Source organism: Enhydra lutris, unplaced genomic scaffold (assembly GCF_002288905.1).
Source record: "Enhydra lutris kenyoni isolate GAN:26980312 unplaced genomic scaffold, ASM228890v2 scaffoldscaffold3, whole genome shotgun sequence".
Taxonomy (NCBI): domain Eukaryota; kingdom Metazoa; phylum Chordata; class Mammalia; order Carnivora; family Mustelidae; genus Enhydra; species Enhydra lutris.
Genome location: NW_019154087.1, coordinates 33,537,358 through 33,551,135, shown reverse-complemented (window position 1 = coordinate 33,551,135; position 13,778 = coordinate 33,537,358).

Sequence of the window (13,778 nt, the reverse complement as noted above, 5' to 3'; positions counted from 1 at the left end):
TGCCAAGAATTTTTTACGTGTTTTTTTTTTTTTTTTTTTTTTTTAAAGGAAAGCATAGTCTGTGTGGCTAGGTTGTGGATCTCTGTTGTAATGATCAAGGAGGAATGTGAGAATGGGTGGATAAAATGACAGTCTAGACAAAAGGAAAAGTGGATGGATTAAAAAGGTCGATACACATTGGCAGTCCAACATTCTGGGAAGAAGAAAACCACTTCCTGAGATTAGTACATTTCTAAATTAATAATAATAATAATAAATAATGTATCAGGGAAATTTTAAGCTCTTGGTGCCAAGGGGACAATGTCAAAACACACACTCGCGGGAGGCTTGTGATCTCACTCTGTTATCCCGGACAGGTCAGGTACACTACATGTCTCAGTTTCTTCATCTGTGAAATATTTCACTAGATGGCTTTAAAGTTCTTTTCAGTGCTAGCATTCCATGATTCTGCCTTCCAAGCTCCATTTGAACCTCTAGCCAATAAGACCTTTCTTGGATAAGTCTAGTAGATCTGAAAAGGTCATACTTGGTGAAGACATTGACAAATCTGACCATTTCTTTTTCCTGTGGAGGTGCTGCCTGTCATGTTAAAGTCTCTTCTTTTCTCTCTTCACTTTCCCTTACCCATATACAGATACCACAATCTTTTGGTAAAACAGTGGCTTCTGACTCCAGACGGTCTGTGTTCAGGTCTCAGCATGTCTTACGACTAGCTGACAGATATTGAACAATAAAGCTAGGTGTCTCAGTTTCTTAATCTGTAAGATAGGTCTAGTACCAGTAATTATCTTACAGGGCTCTGTAAGAAATGAGTTAAAGATGTGAGAAGTGCCTGACACAAAACTGTTTGCTGCTGTTCTTGCCATTGATGAGTTTCATCCGCGGCGTGCTAGTGCTGCTCAACAGAACTTTCTGCAATGAGGAACATGTTCATATGCTCTCCAAAATGGTAGTCATCAGACACGTGTGGCTACTGAGCACTTGCAATGTGGCTAATATGAAATGAGGATTTTAATGTAATTAATTAATTTCATTTTAATAGACAGACAGCTAGTGGCCACTATGATGGAGAGTGCAGCTAGGCGGCTCAGACCCGACATTTATTCTGAGGATTATACCACCAGAAGGAGTTATGATTATATTTCATATCTGTCTTTATAATTTTTCCAGGAAGGACAGCAACTTAATTACTAAGAAATCCTCACATATATTCACTATCATAGTAGCAACACCTAAAAGGTTTTTGTTTACTCATTTACAATTTTACTGCTTATCTTTTCTAGCCAGAATTTCACTCTCTTTAGGGCAGAAACTTTGCCTCGTTCCTCATTTCATCCCAGCTCTTAAAGACAGAGCTCAATATATAGTCAGTGCTCAATCAATGTTGGTTGATTGTCAGAAATTCTCAATAGGAAAGAATCCTCAAAGTCTAGTTAGTTAAATACAATCAAATTGTTACATAATCTTGTTTGGGACATTGAAGTGCTCAAAGGCAGATATTGCATGAAATTAATCCTTTGAAAGAAAGAGGAGGAGACAAGAAGGAAAAAGTAGTTCAATACTGAAATTCAGCCTAAAGAGGGCAGGAGAATGGTTTGAGAAATGACATGTAGAAATTAGGTGGAAAACAGAGGGAAGAGTGAGAGCACAAGAGCAAGGACAGGAAAAGTACCAGCAAATGGACCAGCTTTTTTAAGAAAGTTTCCTACAATCCATGGTTGCAGATGGAACTTGCCTTGTGTACCAACATTCTGCCTCTATTTTTTTTTTTTTTTCTTTATGAAATAGTGAAGTGCTGCATAGGCTTCTGAGCATAGGATTTTAACTGACTTCACTTAGATCTGGGCTCAAATGTCCTTGCTTAGAGAGACCTTCTCTGACCAACAACCCCAAATAGCATATATCTAGCCCTCAATAACATTCACTTGCTTTGATTTTCCATATAGCACTTCTTTTATATAAACGTATGTGTGTGTGTATATATTTATACACACACACATATATATATGTCTACATATATGTATGTGTATATTCATATGAATGCATATTCATGTGCGTGTGTGTGTGTTTCTATGTGTTTATGTGTATGTATGAATATATGCTCTCCAATAGAATGGAGGTTCCTCAATGGGAGGGATTTTTTTTCCCTAGTGCTTTCACCCTCTGTATCCAGAACCTAGAAAATGGCCTGGCACATAATAAGTGGTCAATAAACATTTATTGAATACTGAATGGAAGAATGAGAGCCAATGAACTTTAAAACTGAGTGAAGTCCTTGATTGAAACTTCTTTATTTTCTCAAAGACAAAATTTCACATTATGAACAGACTTTTCTAGTTATTGAATAAAGTCAAGTTTGGGCAAATTTTCACCAAAAATGAATTTAAATATGACTTTTTCAGGGTTGGAATACTGCAGGTGTTTGAGGAACAAACAGGAAATTCATCTCATTTTGAAAAATAAAAAGCTTCATTTAAATCCATGTACAAGGGCTTCCTTTTTCTTGGCTGCAATGAGTGGAGAATTAACTGTGGGATAATAAATCCCAGTGACAGGTGCTAATGGGAATTAAACATGCAAATCCCTTGCATATCCCTCCAGAAATCTACACCAAGAAAGTATGCTATTTAGCATGTAGACTGCTTAGTTATAATATTATTTACTCTAAACTACTATGTAAAAAGTTTCCAGCTTAAGGCTTAGGACCTAAAAACCAATAGAAAATGTATTTTAATTATAGAAATATTTCTTTCACTTTCTCTCTTTAATATGTGGTTCCCCAATTTCTGTATTTTTATATATTTTTAAAAACAGTTGTACCAGGGATATTATTAACTGTCAACATAGAAGGAGGAGGATTTTAGTGAATATAAATAAGATGGTGATAAGAAAACTTTTCCTAACTATGAGTTAGAAAAATTACTCAGGTAAAATTACTGATGACATAACTAAAAGGAACCAGATGGCCCAGATTCAGTTGATTCAATCCTTCTCTGCCTCAGCCTACAGAAAAGAATTTGGCCTGCCATAAACCATGTATTCTGGGACTTTATACTTTATGTTAATTGTATTAGATAAGACCCTTTTGGTTTTGAGTGATAAAACCCAACTTAAACCAACTTAAGCAAAAAGGAGAAGTCATTACTTTATATAATTCAAAAGCCATGGATAATATTAATAGTGACTAACACTTAATGATCACACTGTATCTGATTCAATTCTAAGCTTTTTATGTATGCTATCTCGTTTAGCCCTCAAGATGAGGATTAAATTAAAGTAAGATAGGCAGGAGCACCTGGGTGGCCCAGTCTGTTGAGCAACAGATTCTTGGTTTTGGCCCAGGTCATTATCTTGCGGTCCTGATCTCTGGGTTGTGGGAGGAGCCCCACATTAAGTTCTACACTCAGCATGGAGTCTGCTTGGGATTCTCTCTCCCCTCTCCCTCAGCCCCTCTCCTCTTAAATAAATAAATCATAAAAAATTTTTAAAAATAAAAATTAAATTTAATTTAATTTAAAAAGTAATACAGGCATATCTTGGAGATATTGTGGGTTTGGTTCCAGACCACTGCAATAAAGTAAATACTGAAATAAAGTGAGTTGTGGGGTGCCTGGGTGGCGCAGTTGGTTAAGCATCTTCCTTCGGCTTAGGTCATGATTCCAGGGTCCTGGGATCGAGGTCCTGGGATCGGGCCCCCCTGTCAGGCTCTCTGTTCAGGGGAAGTCTGCTTCTCCCTCTCCTTCTGTCCCTCCCTCACTCATGCTCGCATGTGCTCTCTCTCTCTCAAATAAATAAATTCTTTAAAAAACAAAAAGAAATAAAGGGAGTTGAATGAAGTTTTTGGTTTCCTAGAGCATATAAAAGTTATGTTTATGTTCTACTCTATATTATGTGTGCAATAGTGTTATGTCTAAAAAAATGCACATACCTTAATTTCAAAAATACTTTATTGCCAAGAGATGTTAACCATCATCTGAGCCTTTAGTGAGTCATAATCACTGATCACAGATCATGATAGCAAGTATAATAATAATGAAAAATTTGAACTATTGCAAGTACACAAATGTGACGCAGAGACATGAAATGAGCAAATGCTGTTAGAAAAATGGCGCCAGTAGACTTGCTTGATAGAGGATTGCCACAAATCTTCAATTTGTAAAAGAAAAAAATGCAATACCTGCAAAGCACAATAAAGTGAAGCACAATAACACTGTGTATACTTGTATCGCTATCTCCAGTTTATATACGAGGAAACAGAGTGGTTATGTAATTGTGTCTAGCAGACTATTTTCAGTCCACTAGAGTATATTTGCTGAACTTTGAGAAGTGTGTAGCTCTGAGATAGCGTCTTCTCCTCAAGGAGCTTGTAGTTGGTGTATAGAGATAATATTTATAAGAAAAGAATAAAGCCCCCCCCCCAAAATAAAGAAATGAAAGACAAAGAAGGGATAAAGGAAAGAGGGAGGAAGGAAAAGGACACAAAGAACAAAAGAAAGAAGGAAGGGAAAAGGAAAAGAAGAAAGAGGATCAAAGAAGAAATAAAGGAAGAGAAGAAAAGAAAGTCCAGTGTGATTTCTGCCTTTCTATAGCATACTGTAGTTGCTATAAGAAGGAGAAAACAATGAATGGCTCAATAAAAATTATATGGAAAATAATATGATACTTAATTTAGAAGGGAGATTGCTAGGGATAGAGATTTTAATTATTGCTTGCTAGAGCCTTTCAAATACCTCATTTTATTTTAAATGTATCTGCCAAATTGGACCACCGTTGTTTCTCTTGTGTTACAGGTTGAAGAAAAAAGATACTTTATGGAATGGTGGGAAGATTCTGAATCAGGAAACATCGATTTAAGTCTCTATTTAGCTAACATATTTGCTCCAATAGACATGTAACTTCTTTCTATTTTAGTTTCTTTGTTACATAAAATGGGAACAACATGAACACATAAATTTGCCCCGAAGATGAAATGCATGTAAAAGTACTTTGTAATGTGTCTGTGGACATTACTGTGATAAGATATGTTTGGCATTGTCCATTATACTTAATTTGCATAATCATCTAAAGAATAGCATTAGTGATGTTGGTCTCTATAATGAGTTATACCACCCTAGTGTAAAGTCAGAGTTGTTCTCAGTATCTTGCTCCCTTTTGCCCACATTACCTATTCAATTACAAAATCCATCCAATTTTACTGCTTAAAGGTCTCCAGAATCTATTCCATTACCTCCAGCCCCACAGACATACAATGTATTGGCATGTTCCCCATGGCCTCTGGTAATTACTTCCTTAGTAGTTCTGCCCTCACATTCCAATCCATGTTCTCCACACACCACTGGATGACCTTCTAAATTGCACATACTGTCATCTTACTGTCCTAAGAACCTGTTCATGAATTCCTTATTGTCTTTGGCCCTCTTTTCCAAAGTCCATTATGGACTTTAAAGTCTACTTCTGACAAAGTCCACTTCTGTCCTTAAAAAAAGGAGTTCTGGAGTAAACATAGTTGCTAGATTGCATAATTTCTTTACTCTTTTCCTATTAATACAATTAACTTTTAAAAATTAACATATAATGTTAATGTATAATTAACATATAATGTTAATAACAGGTCTGTGAATCATCAGTCTTACACAATTCATAGCACTCACCATAGCACATACCCTCCCCAATGTCCATAACCCAGCCACCCTATCCATACCTCCCTACCCCCCGGCAACCCTCAATTTGTTTCCTGAGATTAAGAGTCTCTCATTATTTGTCTCCCTCCAGGGAGAAGGGAGGACAAAAATAAAATAATACAATTAACTTTTGCCTTTGCTATCCTTCTTACCATAAGTGGGATGGATTTGCCTGCCTCACCAGTGGTGGCTTAGCTATGAGACTGACTTTTGCCGGCGAATGTGGGCAGAAGTTACAGTGTGCCAGCACCTTCCACTGCATACTTCTACTTGTTTTCATGTGTTCCTGCCACTAGTCTCAAGAATAACATTTCCTAGGCAGCCATCCATTCAAGGTGGCTATGAGACTCTTAGAGAAATGTACAGCTTGGAGCCTGGTGCCTGCTTAACGAAGTTATAGCAGACCCAATGACACATGAGCAAGAAAAAAAAAAAAAAAAAAAGCTTGTTTCTTCAGCTGCTGAGATCTGGGGAGATTTTTTTATGCTGCATTATCACAACAAGAAATGTCTGATACGCATAGTGTAAGAAATCATGTCCTCAGATGAAGTTCAAGATAAATCAGATGATAATCTCCCCCATAGTGCTAATGAGCTAGTAGAACATAAGACAGACCAGAGAACTACAGAGTGTGTCTGAGAAGTGCAGCCAGAGAGGTGCGGCTACGTGGATGTTGGAGCTAAGAGGAAAGGGTACTTCCTTCAAACTGAAATGACTGATGAAGTCTTAAATGGTATTACATTAGGCCTGGACCTGGAAGGGGAAACAGAATTTGTGTTTGCTGAGTTGGAGAGGATGGCATTCCAGGAAGAAGAAACAACTGGGGCAAAAGCAGGGAAGAATAGAATATGGAATGAGTGACTTACTTTGGAGCACAGACAACATTATAGCATTATACTTATGCTGTTACTAATAATAATTTTTAAAAATTCTGTCAACATTTTTGAACACTCACTGGTCGGATTAATATAATAATACTACACATGAAGTAGGTATTTTTATAAACTCATTTTAAGCACAAGTAAGGAAATCAAGGCTGAGTTGAGTTAAGTAACTTGCCTAGCTAAATTAGTGTCAGATTGGGATCTGAATTCAAATTTATGTAGATGCAGACAAATAACATGGGGTAAATTTCGAAAGGAAGGTAGGGATAAATTTGGAAAGGCCATAGTTTGTTATGTGGACCAACCTACATTATGGGTATATCAGAAATCTACCGAAGGACTTTAGGCAATGAGATGATATAATGACAATGTCTTGAATGAATGTGTAAAAAGGATTAAAGTAGGAAGAAAAATCACTAAATTTATTCCAATAATCAAGATGAGAAACACTGAGAGCCTGAACATAACTAGTAGTAGACAGATAGCAAATGAAGAGGATATATACACAATGTTTAGGTAGGATGATGGTTCCTAATTCCAAAACACATAAAGAAAAATTTGTTTCATTAAATATTCATAACATGATTAAGAATAAACTACTTAACCCTGCAAAGCTACTTGCAGTAGTAAACTACCTTCAACTTAATTAAAGGCATTAATGAATTAGAAATAAGATTTAAAGCATGAGAGGGACCCATTAATTTCTTAGGATTACTTGTGTTCATTAGAACTTGAAATGGTTTGTTCAATCAATATTACAGAATACATATGATTCAATAAAAAATCAAACAATTTATAATTAAATCAAGAAAAACATGACATTTGTACTTATGGTATAAATAAAGGAGAAAAAGAAGGAAAATATAAAATATTATTGAGATTTCTAAGTTATTCTCATGATGTTTCCAACAACTTTCAACAACGAAGCCATTCCTTCTACTTCATGTCTAGTTTCAATCGGAAACAGGAAGATTTTATTTTCTACACTTGATCTTAGCGAAAAGGCCAAGAAGCGATGGAAGATTTTATTTTCTTTAACAAATATTTGTACTAGTGCTAACTCATCTTATTTTGATCGTGATGGTTTTTTGTTTGGTTTGTTTTATTAATATATTGAACTGAAAGGAAGAAAGAAGATAGAAAAGGAAATAGTTTTTTTTCTGATAAAATTGAGGAAAATAAATGAAAAATATAGGCAATGAAAGGAATAAAACAATTTAAGTGAGACTATCCCAGGAATATTTTAAACCGAACCTTGTGAAACAAAAATTAACAAGAAAGAGATGAAGTTAATAGTGAGGAAGTAACAATGGCTAAGATTATCACCCATGTGGTCCACCAGATGGCCCCATGGGCTAGAACAGCTTGGTATTATACAGTAATATCAGTGGGCAACCAAGCATTAAGATTTATGGGAATATTACAAGTCAGATACTCTTTTTTTTTAATATTTTATTTATTTGACAGAGAGAAATCACAGCTAGGCAGAGAGGCAGGCAGAGAGAGGAGGAAGCAGGCTTCCTGTGGAGCAGAGAGCCCAATGTGGGACTCGATCCCAGGACCCTGAGATCATGACCTGAGCTGAAGGCGGAGGCTTAACCCACTGAGCCACCCAGGTGCCCCCAAGTCAGGTACTCTTAAGAACAAAGAGTTTAAAATTATTTTCCTGCTTGTTCACATGTGTTCCTTGTCTAGACTTTGAACTTCTCAGAAGGTTTTTTTCCACTGTAGTATTTGACCGGCCCCAATGCCTAACTCATAGAGGACCCTGAGAGTGGCTGCATAATGAAAAAAACAAACAACAAATGAGTAAATGATATAATAAATGTATGTGTATTTTAAATTTTTTTTAAAGATTTATTTATTTGACACAGAGAGAGAGATCACAAGTAGGCAGAGCAGCAGGCAGAGAGGTGGGGGGAAGAAGGCTCCCTGCTGGGCAGAGAGCCAGATATGGGGCTCCATCCCCAGACCTTGAGATCATGACCTGAGCCAAAAGCAGAGACTTAACCCACTGAGCCACCCAGGCGCCCTGTGTATTTTAATTTAATCAATGCTCTTTTTTATTGTATTTTGCTATTTTATTTCTTGTCAAGACCAGGAAAACCACTTGACAATTACTAGTTTCAGGATAAATTTTCCCTTAGATTTCTGACACTAGTGAGGTCAAAGAGGACCTCATCCTTCATCTACCGTTTTTATTTGTTTGCTTGTTTGTTTTTGTTTTGTCTGTGCACATGTTGCTTTTTAAAAATACAAGGACACATTTACAGGTGATGGTTTACTTTTCATTTTATTGACCACTCCATTCGAAGGCTAAAAACTACACGGGTTATCCTATAGGAGGAGTCTATTGAAGAAATCTGTGATTGTAGGAGAGAGGGCCAAATAACTTGAGGAGAATTTACTTGAATACCTGAGAAAGCTGAAATTTCCCAAGAATATGTAAAGTAAGTTATCTGAAGAGGGGCGTTGACGTCTAGAGACTTGTGTTGGAACTTCACTTCTGCCTCCATGCCCTTGGCATAGCCAACTTCTTTCTCCCAAGAATTAAATCGTTTGCCTGGTCACAGCCCATTACCTGGGAAATTGTTATCTTCAACAAGTCTCTTTGCATTGCTCATGATCTTTACCTGCAGTATCCTTTCTTACGAGTAAACTAACCATTCTTTAAAGTCCGGTCCAAATGCTAATCCAGGTATAAAGTTTCCCTGAACCCTATAGTTGGAAGTGCTCAGCCCTTCTCTAATGTCCACATGTTGTATGTAACCTGCTAGTGATATCTCTATTGAATGTATAATTTCTTTCTATTAATTTATATGGCACATATGATTTGAATTTGGATCTGGGATACCTTGGATTCTTTAACAATAGCTAATCTTTTAGTCCACATGTGGTTAAGTGGATAATATTTTTTAAATGTGTTAATGACTCTTTTCTTTTGCCTTTCAAAGAACAAATAGATTTCTAGTCATCTCAAGGCATTCATGTAACAAGGGAAGAAAGGAAAGGTGAAGGAAGTGGGAACACCTACAGTTAAAGCAGAAAGTACATATGAAAAAGAGTTCATGTTTATTTTTTGAACTCCAGGATAGAATTTCTATGTCTGAGGCCAAACAATGAGTTTTAAAAGTAGCTTATGTATTATAGAAAAGATGTCACTTCTTTTTTTTTTAATTTTTATTTTATTTTATTTTTTATTATTTATTCAACAGAGAGTTAAAGAGCACAAGTAGGCAGAGAGGCAGGCAGAGAGAGAGGGGGAAGCAGGCTCCCTGCTCAGCGGAGAGCCTGATGCAGGACTTGATCCTAGGACACTGGGATCGTGACCTGAGCCAAAGGCAGATGCTTAACCGACTGAGCCACCCAGGAGGCCTGAGAAGATGTCACTTCTAATCAAGACAGAGGCTGTTAAACTTGATTTAGAAGATTCAACATGGGGAAGTGAAAAACCCAGAAGACCGACTCTCACTTTGTCTGTCTCCACTTATTGCGGCAAAAAACAGAAATGAAGAGGAAGGAAGTCAGGTGTTTTGTTTTGTTTTGTTTTCTTTCACTTTCCATGCGGTCTACTTATGAAGGAGGAAAGTATAGAAACCCTACGGGCTGAGAGGAGAAGGCACGTTCATCTTAAATCAACATAGTGTGACTCAGTGGAAAAAAATGTAAAAAAAGAAACTGCATTCTGAAGGCACTTTTGTATGAGGGAGACATTTGGGATACCTTTAATGAAAAAAGACACACAGGTTAGCATTGATTTGAGAGATACGATGGATTCAGTGATACCACTCTGGGAGGCCCCAGGCAATGGTGGAAATCAGTGTTCTGCAGGGCTAGCATGACAGCGTGAGGATGAGCCACCGAGCATCCTGGTGACAGTCATCAGATGTTTCAGAGCACATGCTCTATCACGAAAGTGCTGGGTTCTGATTCCTGCACTGCCTCTCACAAACTTTGTGACCCTGGAAACTTGCCTAATAATTTCATCGTCACTCTTACCTGTGAATCGGGATATTAGTAGTACCTATCTTATAATGTTGAAAGGAGTGAACCAGTTAATTCACATAGAGCATTAATAAGCATGTGTAGGATTGAGTAAACATTAATGTTAGCTACATTAATAATTATTATAATTATATTTCAGTAAATAAACATTTATTTCTGTCAAAGAAGTTTCAGTGTAGTCATTTCACAGAAATAATACTTGTATATCAAAAATCTTTCTAACATTTTGAATATTTTAATTCCATAAATACGATAATGTGTTATCTCCATTCATATGCATATTTTACTTTAAAAAATGAAACAATGTAATTTATGAATATTTAGTTTAAAAGCTCAACATCTTCCAGATTCCAGAAATTTGGCAAAAGCATACTAGAATAAAATGTTTCAATTATGTGACTATAACATAAAAATGTGAGCAGCGTATGTTTATGTTTGTACCTTATGTTCACAAAGTCAAGATAACGCTTGCAGCAAAAGAGTCCTCAAAGGTCAGTTCTGTAGACAATAGAACAATATCTACAAATTTTCACAATGTTTTTTAAAGGGAAAAAATACACTCTGGGGAATGTGACACAGTTGTCATAGGAATTTAAGGAATGGGAAACGTGCATATCATAAAAATGGTTTTTAGTTTTCCTTATGATATAAAGTGGTTGTTATTCACCCACCATGCTTTTCTAATAGTAGTAGTTGATTTGAACTGAGTCGGCCCCACCTTTTACTTCTACAAATGCATGCATCTATGAAAATCTCACCATGTGAAGCTCAAGTTTACGAAAAACTCCCAGAACAGAGCTTACTGACTTATATCAGTATTTAAAGCAGTAATTTTCATCTCATTAGTACAAGGGACTAACCGAGTGAATATATCACTCAGGAAATATAGACATATCCATTTTTTAACATGTCAGCATTCAGTTGAAAGATTGTCATTGATGTATGTTTCAGACCCCCCCCCTCCCAACCCCACCCTTCTATACATGTTAGAGGCTCATGTGCAGAAACCTGCCCTTTTGGAGATAAAAATGCCTATTTGGAAGTGAACAGATGGTGTTGCTCAAGTTCAGAGACACATCTTAGACAGAATCTCAGGGGGAGGAGGGGCTGCGGGGGGAGGAGGACTGGTGTAGTTTGAAAAGGCTTCCTGGGTGATTCTGATAGCCTCCCACCTCGCCCCCACTGTGCAGCACTGATTTAAAGCTTAAAGATACATAAATGTCATGTTAACGCTGATTTGAACTGCAGAGTAAAAAATGAACTCTTTTCATTTTCTGGTAGAAACTTGTCTGATTGCATTTCTTTCCGTTTATGTCATAATTTTCAAAGCCTGAACCTCCCAACAATATCTTAAGATTGAATCATTTTAAAACTTCTGATTAGTGCAAATGCCACATTATTTCCATTTGTATGATGGTGCTAAATAGCAGGTCCCACATGGTCATTCAAAGACCATTTCTATTTTGGGTAGGTTTCTATATGTGTGTGTGTGTGTATGTGTATATATATATATATATGGATATATATATGTGTGTGTGTGTGTATATATATATATATATATATATATATAGGTCACAATAAAAAGACATCACACATCTTTGGCATTATAATGTAAGCAATGACATTCAGGAGTATTATTTACCATTTAAGTAAAGTTTGAGATTTAGAATAATTAAAATAATTGTAGCTAAAATTACCTTTGAAAAAGCCTTAAGTCAATCATGAAGAATACTATATGTTTTATGTATACAAATTTGCTCAGTAATTCTTATGCTTGCTAAAATTTAAGATTTTCTGGTTAAACTCCTAAGGGAAAGGAGGAAAAAGTCTACATTTAGTCTCAGCATTTAAGCCATTATGACCTTCAGGTAGTTATTGAATCCAAAGAAATGATGGATGCCAAGGAGAAATGCCTGAAAGTTGCCTTAATTTCCATCTGGGGGTATAAACCTTTACTACAGCCAAAAGGAGTTGCCTGTGGGCCCCAGAGACCCTAACGTTTCCTATTCTTGGGAGGGTGGAAAGATAACTCCATTTCCTTTGTTCAGATCATGTCAAAATCAGATGAAATTGGAAGACCTAAAGAAACAAAACTCTCAGAACTGGATGAGTAGCCTACTGAAAAAGTTGTGTTTGAATTGTGTTTTGATAAGGCAATGAATCCTAGAGCCCTTCTTGCCCAGTTCTGTCTGTTCTCTGAATGGGGACTGTATATGTAAAGAGCGAAAAAGATGAAGAAACTGAGAACAGTGCCAGAATCCATGAGAGTCCTGGGCCATAGAAAATCTAGCTTATCTCTGAGGGCAGGCCTGCCAAGAGGTCAAGTGCTGCTTGGCTTACAATAATCTCTGCATTTTGTGTTTGCCTTCTGAGACAACTTGTCCTGATTTTCAAGGTTAGTTGGTGTGCTGTGATTGTGAGAAGTGGTGGTGAGTTGTGTATGGGGGTGTGTGTGTATGTGTGTGTAGAGGTTATGTCAACCAGCTCATTCTTCTGGGATTCAGGTCACATATTTCTTTGTTGTTAGTTTAGCACATACATGCATGCATGCATGAACACACACACACACACACACACCCCTCCTTCCTCCTTGTAGCCTGGGACTCCCAATTTCAATTCCCTTCTCACATTTTAATCTCTTATACTGGGTCCTTCTACTGCCCATTTTTCTTACTAGTTCAGTCTTCTTATTTCCATATCCACCTCCCCTCCTTTTTTTTCAGCTATCTTTTTCAAAGAGCCAAAGCATGACTGAGTTTCCAATAGTGATTAGAACTATACCCTCGGGAATATAATTTTACAAATAAGAAAACTAAGTTCTAGAATGTCAAACTAACCTGTCCAGATAGAGACAGTTTAATAATGGGCTCAATACCAATAACCATGTCTTCTAATTTCTGGTCATATTGGAAAAAATCCGGAATAGGAAATATTGTGATATAAGTTCTACTTTTGATATTTACTAGCTATATGATTTGGGGCAAGTTGCCTAATCCTACTAAGTAAACTTTAGTTTACTCATCTTTCAATAAGGAATGATAAGACCTGAATAGAGTTGTAATGAAGCATCATTATGTGAATGGATATAAGATGACCTATATGATATATAGAATATGGTCAGTGCCCAATAAATCTTATTTTCCTACCAGTTGAATGTTTTTCTTTTATGTCACATGATCTTGCAAAATCCCTTTACTTTACTCTTTTC